Below are 8,533 nucleotides of genomic sequence, written 5' to 3'. Positions count from 1 at the left end.
TTCATTTTGACATTATCCTGATGCGGGAAGATCCGTTTCAACACCTGCTGCCCCAGTGCGAATTGTCTTGGTCTGACCTTTTTGTTGAAAGCTCTGGACATTCTATTCTGGTAAAGTTAACCGTGACATACTGCATTCATTCTTTTTCCATCTATGAGGTCTAGTTGCTCATAGCAGCTCCTTATCCATTCTATATCATTGAGTTCGGCTTCTTGTATGATCCTTAAAGAAGGAATTTCTACTTCGGCTGGAATGACAGCTTCGGTACCATAAACCAGTAAATAGGGCATTGCCCCAGTGGATGCGTGGACTGTGGTGTGGTACCCCAACAGTGCAAAGGGTAACTTCTCGTGCCATTGTTTGTGATTTTCTACCATCTTCCTCAGTATCTTCTTAATGTTCTTGTTGGCAGCTTCCACAGCTCTGTTCATTTGAGGCATGTATGTTGTAGAGTTTTTGTGCTTGATTTTAAAGGTTTCACACATGCCTTTCATCAGATCACTATTGAGATTGGCGATATTATCAGTGATAATGGACTGGGGGAACCTCGAATAGACAAACAATACGATCCCTGACAAAATTTGCGACGACTTTCTTGTTTACAACTTTGTAAGATGCAGCCTCTACCCATTTTGTAAAAAAGTCGATAGCCACTAAAATGAACTGGTGCCCGTTAGAAGCAGTGGGCTCGATCGGACCGATGACATCCATTCCCCAGGCAGCAAAAGGCCAAGGTACACATGTTGCATTGAGCTCATTTGGTGGTAACTTCATCATGTCTGCATGTATCTGGCAAAGGTGGCATTTCTGGACATACCAGATGCAATCTGTTTCCATGGTCATCCAAATATATCCTGCTCTGAGTATCTTTTTGGCTAGAACAAAATTGTTCATATATGGTCCGCAGGTTCCGGCATGTATCTCCTCAAGTAATCTGGAAGCCTCCTTTGCGTCAACACACCTTAACAACCCCATATCAGGAGTTCTTCTATACCGGGTCCCTCTGTTTTAGAAGAAGTGATTGGAAAACCTCTGCAGTATGTGTTTCTGAGTATGGTTTGCTTGTTCCAGGTATTCTCCTTTTACCAAATATTCTTTGATGTCGTGGAACCAAGGTTTTCCATCCATTTCTTCTTCAACATGAGCACAGTAAGCCGATTGATTATGGATCCTCACCGGGATGGGATCGATGAAATTCTTATCTAGATGTTGTATTATTGATGACAAGGTGGCCAATGCATCTGCAAATTCATTTTGAATTCTGGGCACGTGTTTGAATTCTATCATTGTGAACCTCTTCATCAATTCCTGCACATGATACAAGTATGGTAGTATCATGGTGTTTTTCGTAGCCCATTCTCCTTGAATCTAATGTACTAGAATATCTGAATCACTAATTACCAGCAACTATTGTATATTCATATCGATGGCCAAATTGAGCCCCATGATGCAAGCCTCATATTCTACCATAATATTGGTGCACGAAAATCTAAGCTTTGTGGATACCAGGTAATGTTGACCTGTTTCTGGTACCAAAATTGCTCCAATGTCCGCTCTTTTGAAGTTTGCAGCCCCATTGTGAGCACGCAATTTTTGCCCTACATGAAAATAACTCCTAAAAAATAGACCAAAATAATTTTTTAAGGAATTTTAGAAGTTTTTCTTTATTTAGTTGCATTTCATGCATTTTTAATATTTTTAAAATCATAAAAAAATATAAAAAATTGTCACGTTTTAATTTCATGCCTTTTTAGGTTCAATTTGCATGTAGGAATTAATTTTATTTAAAAAAATCACAAAAATGGTCATTTTTTTACATATTTAGATTTTAGCCTTTAAAATTAGCATTTTTCTTTAGTTTTAAGTTAATTAGTTGTTTTAATGTTAAAAATAAATAAAGAATTTTAATTTCTACAAAATAGATTGATTTAAGATTTTAATTAATTGGATTTTAAAATCGAAGAAAAGAAAAGGAAAACAAAGAAAGGCAAAAGGGACATTTTGAAGCTCAAAATCGGACTGGGTCAGCTTGGAACAACCCATTTGATTTATATCCCTAGCCCATTTTAAAGGCCCAGACCATTGACCCATTAACCTTTTCCCCTCTTTATACCCTAAATCCCTAACATTAAATAGACCGAACACAAAAAAAATACCATCAGATCTTTTCCCCATCTCTAGCTGAGCACAGCTTTTCCTTTCTTCACCACAAAAAAAAATCGAACCCTCCCCTCCCATGGTGACTCCTCTTCTATACAACAGTCGCTAGCTTCAAGTCCTCTCCTTCCTCTATAATGGTTGTCACAACCAATTCAAGAAATTTAAAAATTCAAAAAGAAGTCTGAAGAGAGTTGATTTCAAAGCTCAAATTTTGCTCTTCCTGGGTTTTATAAACTGTAGAAGCTCGATCTTGAAATTGTTGTTGCTTCGCTGAATGGTCCGAACTCCCTTCTCACATCTTAGCTGTTAGTTGGTTGTTTGTTCTTGTATCTCTTGCTGTAAGCTTTTTGCCCAAATTATTTGGACTGGTTGGAGATGAAGTTTATGGTTTGCATTCAAGAAATGCTGATAGATCTGTAGTCTCAAATTTCTTAGGAGCACGTTCGGCTGATCTTACTACCAGAAAATTACAGGTGTGGACATATCTGAAGTGAATCAATTGAATATATCTCCTAATGAATTTCTTGTTCTTTTGTTGGTTATTTAATTCTTGATAGTCTCTTCTTACATATGTTATCACAATCGGACTATAGCATTACCGATTTTCAGAACAAGAGATTGTTCCTAGTATTTGTATATGACTCTAGTTGGTTTTCTTTAGCAATCAGCTTGTCAAACTCTTTTCTTTATCAAGTAAAGAAATTTTCATAATGAAAAGGCCAAAATATAAGCGGCCATGTACAAGTGGTTATACATAAAAAAAGGAATGGGATCGAGCATAAACAGATATAAATCAATTGCTTAAGATTTGTTGGTTCTAATTTTTACAAACGCTATTCAATGTTGGAATTTCGAGAAAGTGACTTTTGCCATTGGTTGTCATTAAGTTTTCTTAATTTACTTTTTTTTAATAAAGTCAATGATGGAATGAATTAGCTCCGTAATTCTGGATACTCAGACGTTGATAATGAGGTTATTACATAGTTCTTTCTTAATTGTTCATGGTCATGCAAATCTCAAATTTTAGGATAACGGAATCATGAACATCCGTAGTTTGCTTTAGTTGAGTACAACCTTTTGAAATAAATTGAGGCGTGTCATGCTAAATAAAATCTCAAAGCTCATGGCCCTCATTTAATTAATTTTAATCTTTAGAAATCGAGGCGTGCCATTAGTGAATTTTCCATGGCCCTCACAAACTTGAAAGTGCGTAGTTGCTTTAGGCGCGTAATTTAAATTAATTTCCTTAAACTCGGGTGTGCATTTCATGTGACCCAAATTCAAATCTCAACAACGTTAAATAAAATGTGTCTCGGACTGCGGGTGCATTTCATGTGGCGTGGTCCAAAGACGCATTTTAGATGACATTGAAATCTTTCTTAAAATTAATTAAAAGCGGTTAATTGTTTAAAATATACCATAGGCTAAAACATGTATTAAAATCAGATAATAGGCCAATTGTGATAGTTTAAGCGACCATGCTATAACCACGGAATCCGGGGGTGCCTAACACCTTCCCTCGGGTTAACAGAATTCCTTACTTAGAATTTCTGGTTCGCAGACTTCACAAGGAAAGTCAAATCTTCCTCGATTTGGGATTTAAAAATAAACCGGTGACTTGGGACACCAGAAAACAAACCATCCCAAGTGGCGACTCTGAACAAAAAATGAATAAATAATCTCATTTCGAATAATGTCACTTAAAGTGGAAAAACTCCCTTATATACTCCATCGGGGTGTGTAAAAAGGAGGTGTGACACCCATCGCAGAACATTCTCCATCCGTCGTAGGCTTCAACAATGTCCTCTCCTACGAATGATACTTCTTCATTAGAAAAATATGTTTTTACTGGTTCGTATTCTCCTCCCACTGGATTTTCAGCAAGATGGTCTGTCAATGCTTGTCCTTTGACCGCCTTCTGAGTTACATAAATGATATCGAACTCACTTAACAATATCTACCACTTGGCTTCCCGATTGGCATGGGCTTATGAAAGATGTACTTCAGAGGGTCCATCCTGGATATGAGGTATGTGGTATAGGCACAGAAGTAATGCCTCAATTTCTGAGCTATCTATGTCAAAGTACAACAAGTGTGTTCTAGCAAAGAATACTGTACTTCGTAAGGTGTGAACTTCTTACTCAAGTAATATATGGCTTGTTCCTTTCTTCCTATCTCGTTATGTTGTCCCAAAACACATCCGAAAGCCCCATCTAATACGGACAGATAGAGTAGCAAAGGTCTCCCAGGTTCTGGCGGGAGTAGGACTGGTGGTGTAGATAGGTATTCCTTAATTTTGTTAAAAGCCTTCTGACAATCCTCGGTCCAACTGGTTTAAACATCTTTCCTCAACATTTTGAAGATGGGTTCACATATTACTGTGGACTGTTCTATGAAGCGACTGATGTAGTTGAGGCATCCCAGGAAGCTCATCACGTCCTTTTTGCTCATCAGTGGTGGTAACTCTTGGATAACCTTAACTTTAGACGGGTCCAACTCGATTCCTCGGCGGCTGACAATGAATCCCAACAGCTTTCCTGCGAGAACCCTGAATGCACATTTTGCGGGGTTCAAGTTTAGATTGTACCTCCTTAGCCTGTCAAAGAACTTTCTCAAGTCTACTATGTGATTTGCGGCCCTCTTGGATTTGATAATGACGTTGTCAATATACACCTCTATTTCTTTGTGTATCATATCATGAAAGATGATCGTCATGACTCTCATGTAGGTAGCCCCAACATTCTTTAGACCGAATAGCATTATTTTGTAGTAGTAGACTCCCCACGGTGTAATGAAGGCTATTTTCTCTGCTTATTCTTCATCCATCCAGATTTGATGATAACCTGCGAAGCAATCTACAAAGGATTGGAGTTCATGCTTGGCGCAATTGTCGATCAGGATGTGTATATTTGGCAGTGAGAAACCGTCCTTGGGATTTGCTCTGTTTAAATCCTGATAGTCAACACAAACCCTGACTTTCCCATCTTTCTTCGGAACTGTTACAATGTTGGCTAACCAGGGTGGGCACTCAACTACCCTGAGGAATTTGTCTTTGATCTGCTTAGTGACTTCCTCTTTGATTTCTAGGCTCATATCTGGTTTGAACTTTCTGAGTTTCTGCTTCACTGGTAGACACATTGGATTGGTGGGCAACTTATGAGCCACTATGGTTGTTCTCAGACTGGTCATGTCATCATATGACCATGCAAAAATATCCTTATATTCTTTCAGGAAATGAGTGTATTCTTCCTTCTCTGACGGTGATAAGTGAATGCTTATGCAACTTTCTTTGACGGTTTTAGAATCTCCCAAATTGATTGCTTCGGTTTTGTCCAGATTAGACTTAGGTTTCTTCTCAAAATTCTCAACTTCTTTGACAACTTCCTCAGGTATTTCATCCTCTTCTTCTGAGTCACTATCCTAGCGTTGTCTCGTTACATGTGACAGTCATCGATTCATCAGGAAAAGTAATAATAACGTTGTAGAAGAAAAATATGAAAGGTAATAATGAATACTAAAAAATAATGCATTATTAAATTTGAAAATATCCAAAACATGTACGTCTCGATGACTCGAGAAATTATTTCGAAACAAAATGCATCTTTAAAACAAAATTACTGAAAATATCTTAAATGCCTAGCATGTCTATTAAAATAAGTTAGGCTAATTGCCAAGCTACCTAGGAACTCGGAGGGCCCGGGATGGTGTGGCAGTCCAATTCTTGAGAACAGCTCCCTTCTCTATGGTCTGAATGGTGAGGCCTTCTTCCTCCTCCTCCTCAACTATCACATTACAATCCATATTCTCGTCTTCTAGGAACAAATTTCTCAACCCAGCCAAAGCTTATTCCTCTGCAGATCCCCATATTGTATCATCCTGGTGAAATGTCTGACTCAAATGTGGTACTGGCTGCTCGAGAGGGTAATAAGGACCACGCCATGGTGGCGACCAATCATTATATTCTTGCCAGGTATATGGATATCCCAGCCCAAAAGTTGTGTCGTGACGTTTCAACTGTATCGATTTGGTAATGCCCTGGAGTTTCTTCCCAAGCCCTTTGTCGGGTTGATATCCAAACCATGCCAGTATGCTTTCTATTTAGTTACTCCACCACTTGTCTTTCTCAATTACGTTGACATGCTCAATGCAGTGATAAGTCTCTCCACCCAGCCTTTTTCTATTCTCGACAATTGGAACAGTTTGACTGGTGTAAATAACTTCCATACCTGTGAATGATTACCTCCTGATGGTTTCATTCAAATTTCACGGCCTAGTGTAGCATGGAAGCCATAGCCCCAGCGGCATGTATCCAAGGTCGTCGCAATAGAAGATTGTATGTAGCTGATATGTCTAGTACTTGGAACTCAACATCGAACCAAGTTGGTCCCATTTGTAGACAAAGGTTAATCTATCCAATCGTGGCCCTTTGAGATCTATCAAATGCTTTCACATGCATACTTCATGTCCGTATTTGATGCAAATCTTTGCCCAACCTTTTTAGAGTAATCAATGGACAAATGTTGAGACTTGAACCCCTATCTATTAAGACCATGGCGATGAATTTGTCCTCAAACTGTACTGTGATATGTAATGCCCTGTTGTGACTTAATCCTTCAGGTAGTAGTTCATCCTCGTGGAAGGTGATCTTGTGACTCTCCAATACTTGCCCTACAATGTTGACCCTCTCTCCACTGGTGATATTGTTGGGTACATAAGCTTCATTCAACACCTTCATCAAAGCACTCCTATGTGCTTCAGAATTTTGCAATAATGACAGGATGGATATCTGGGCGGGAGTCTTGTTTAAATGATCGACAATAGAGTATTCTCTCGCATGTAGTTTCCTCCAAAGATCGTCTGGTCTAGTTTCAATGACAAGTTGTTTGGTAGCAGCCCTCTTGCTTGATCCTTCTAAATTTTTGGGTGTATAGATCCTTCCAGCTCTGGTCATTCCCTGTGCGACACCAGATTCTTCCATATTTGCTTTTCCTTTTCTCCTAGATTTGGCAATGTAATCCTAGGGTATAGCGTTGGACTTGAAAGGAGGTGTGGGCGCTACTATCATAGTGAAGGGTATGGATACTACTACTTCAAACAGAGCTGGTGCAGTTGCAGGTGCTGTTACTTCAATTTCGAACGGGACTGATGCGGCCATATCTGTACCACAATAGGAGTGAGTGTGACTGTGGGTTTAGGGTCATCACCTTCCCGAATAAGCCCGATTTACCCCTCAAGATCCCATTCTTTATTAGTCTCTATCACATTTACCCCTTCACCCCTATAATCTGGGAGGGGATTGTTGCGAACATTTGGTGCAACTTCCTTTGCTTGTATGACTTTTGTATCAATAAGGGTTTGAATTTTATCTTTTAGGGTGCAGCATTCATCGATAGTATGCCCTTTCATACCAAAATGATATGCACAGGTTTTGTTTGGGTTGACCCACTGGGAGGAATTTTCCATTGCAACAGTAGGAATGAGGGTAACATATCTAGCAGACTTCAATCTTTCATATAGTTGGTCAATGGGTTCAGAAATAGGGGTATATTGTCTAGGCAGCTTACGATCAAAATTGGGTCTGGGTTTTCGATAGTTTTGACGGGTTGGAGGCGAATGGTAATAGGCTGGTTGGGTGTTATAAGTGTGATAGGTGGTGGCAGGTTGAGAATATCTGGGAGGTGAGGGTTGGTATATAGGTGGAGGTGTTTGGTATGTGAGTGGAGATTTTGGGACTTGGGCCACTATTACTGCCCCTACTTCTTTCTTTTTTAATATACCCCCTGACTGCAATGCTTTGTTCGTGGCCTACAATGCCTCGAAATTGGTCACCATCCCGCTCTTGATTCCTTCTTCAATCCTTTCTCCGAGTTTGATGATATTGGAGAACTTGTTATTTTCGATGACCATTAGCCTTTAATAATATTGGGGATCCTGGGCCCTGACAAAGAATTTGTTCATCTGATCTTCCTCTAATGCCGGCCTAACGTTACAGCTTCTGACCTCCATCGAGTAACATACTCGCGGAAACTCTCTGTTGGTTTCTTCTTTAGATTCTATATGTAGAAGACATCTGGTGCATTCTCTATGTTAAACTCGAATCGATCCATGAAGTCCGACACCATGCTTACCCAATTAACCCACTTCTTGGGACTGTGATTGATATACCAGGATAAGCTTCTCTCGTGAGACTCATCATGAACAGCTTCATGCGAATTCCTTCATCTTTTCCAACACCCACGAGCTTATCACAGTATGTTCTAAATGTACTTTCGATTCACTTGTTCCGTCAAACATTTCAAACTTAGGAGGTTTGTATCCCTCCGGCAGTTCCACGTCTGGCTGGATACACAGATCCTCATAATTCAGACTTTCG

The sequence above is a fragment of the Nicotiana sylvestris genome, chromosome 12 (assembly GCF_000393655.2).
Source record: "Nicotiana sylvestris chromosome 12, ASM39365v2, whole genome shotgun sequence".
Lineage (NCBI taxonomy): Eukaryota > Viridiplantae > Streptophyta > Magnoliopsida > Solanales > Solanaceae > Nicotiana > Nicotiana sylvestris.
This window is presented reverse-complemented; position numbering follows the sequence as displayed.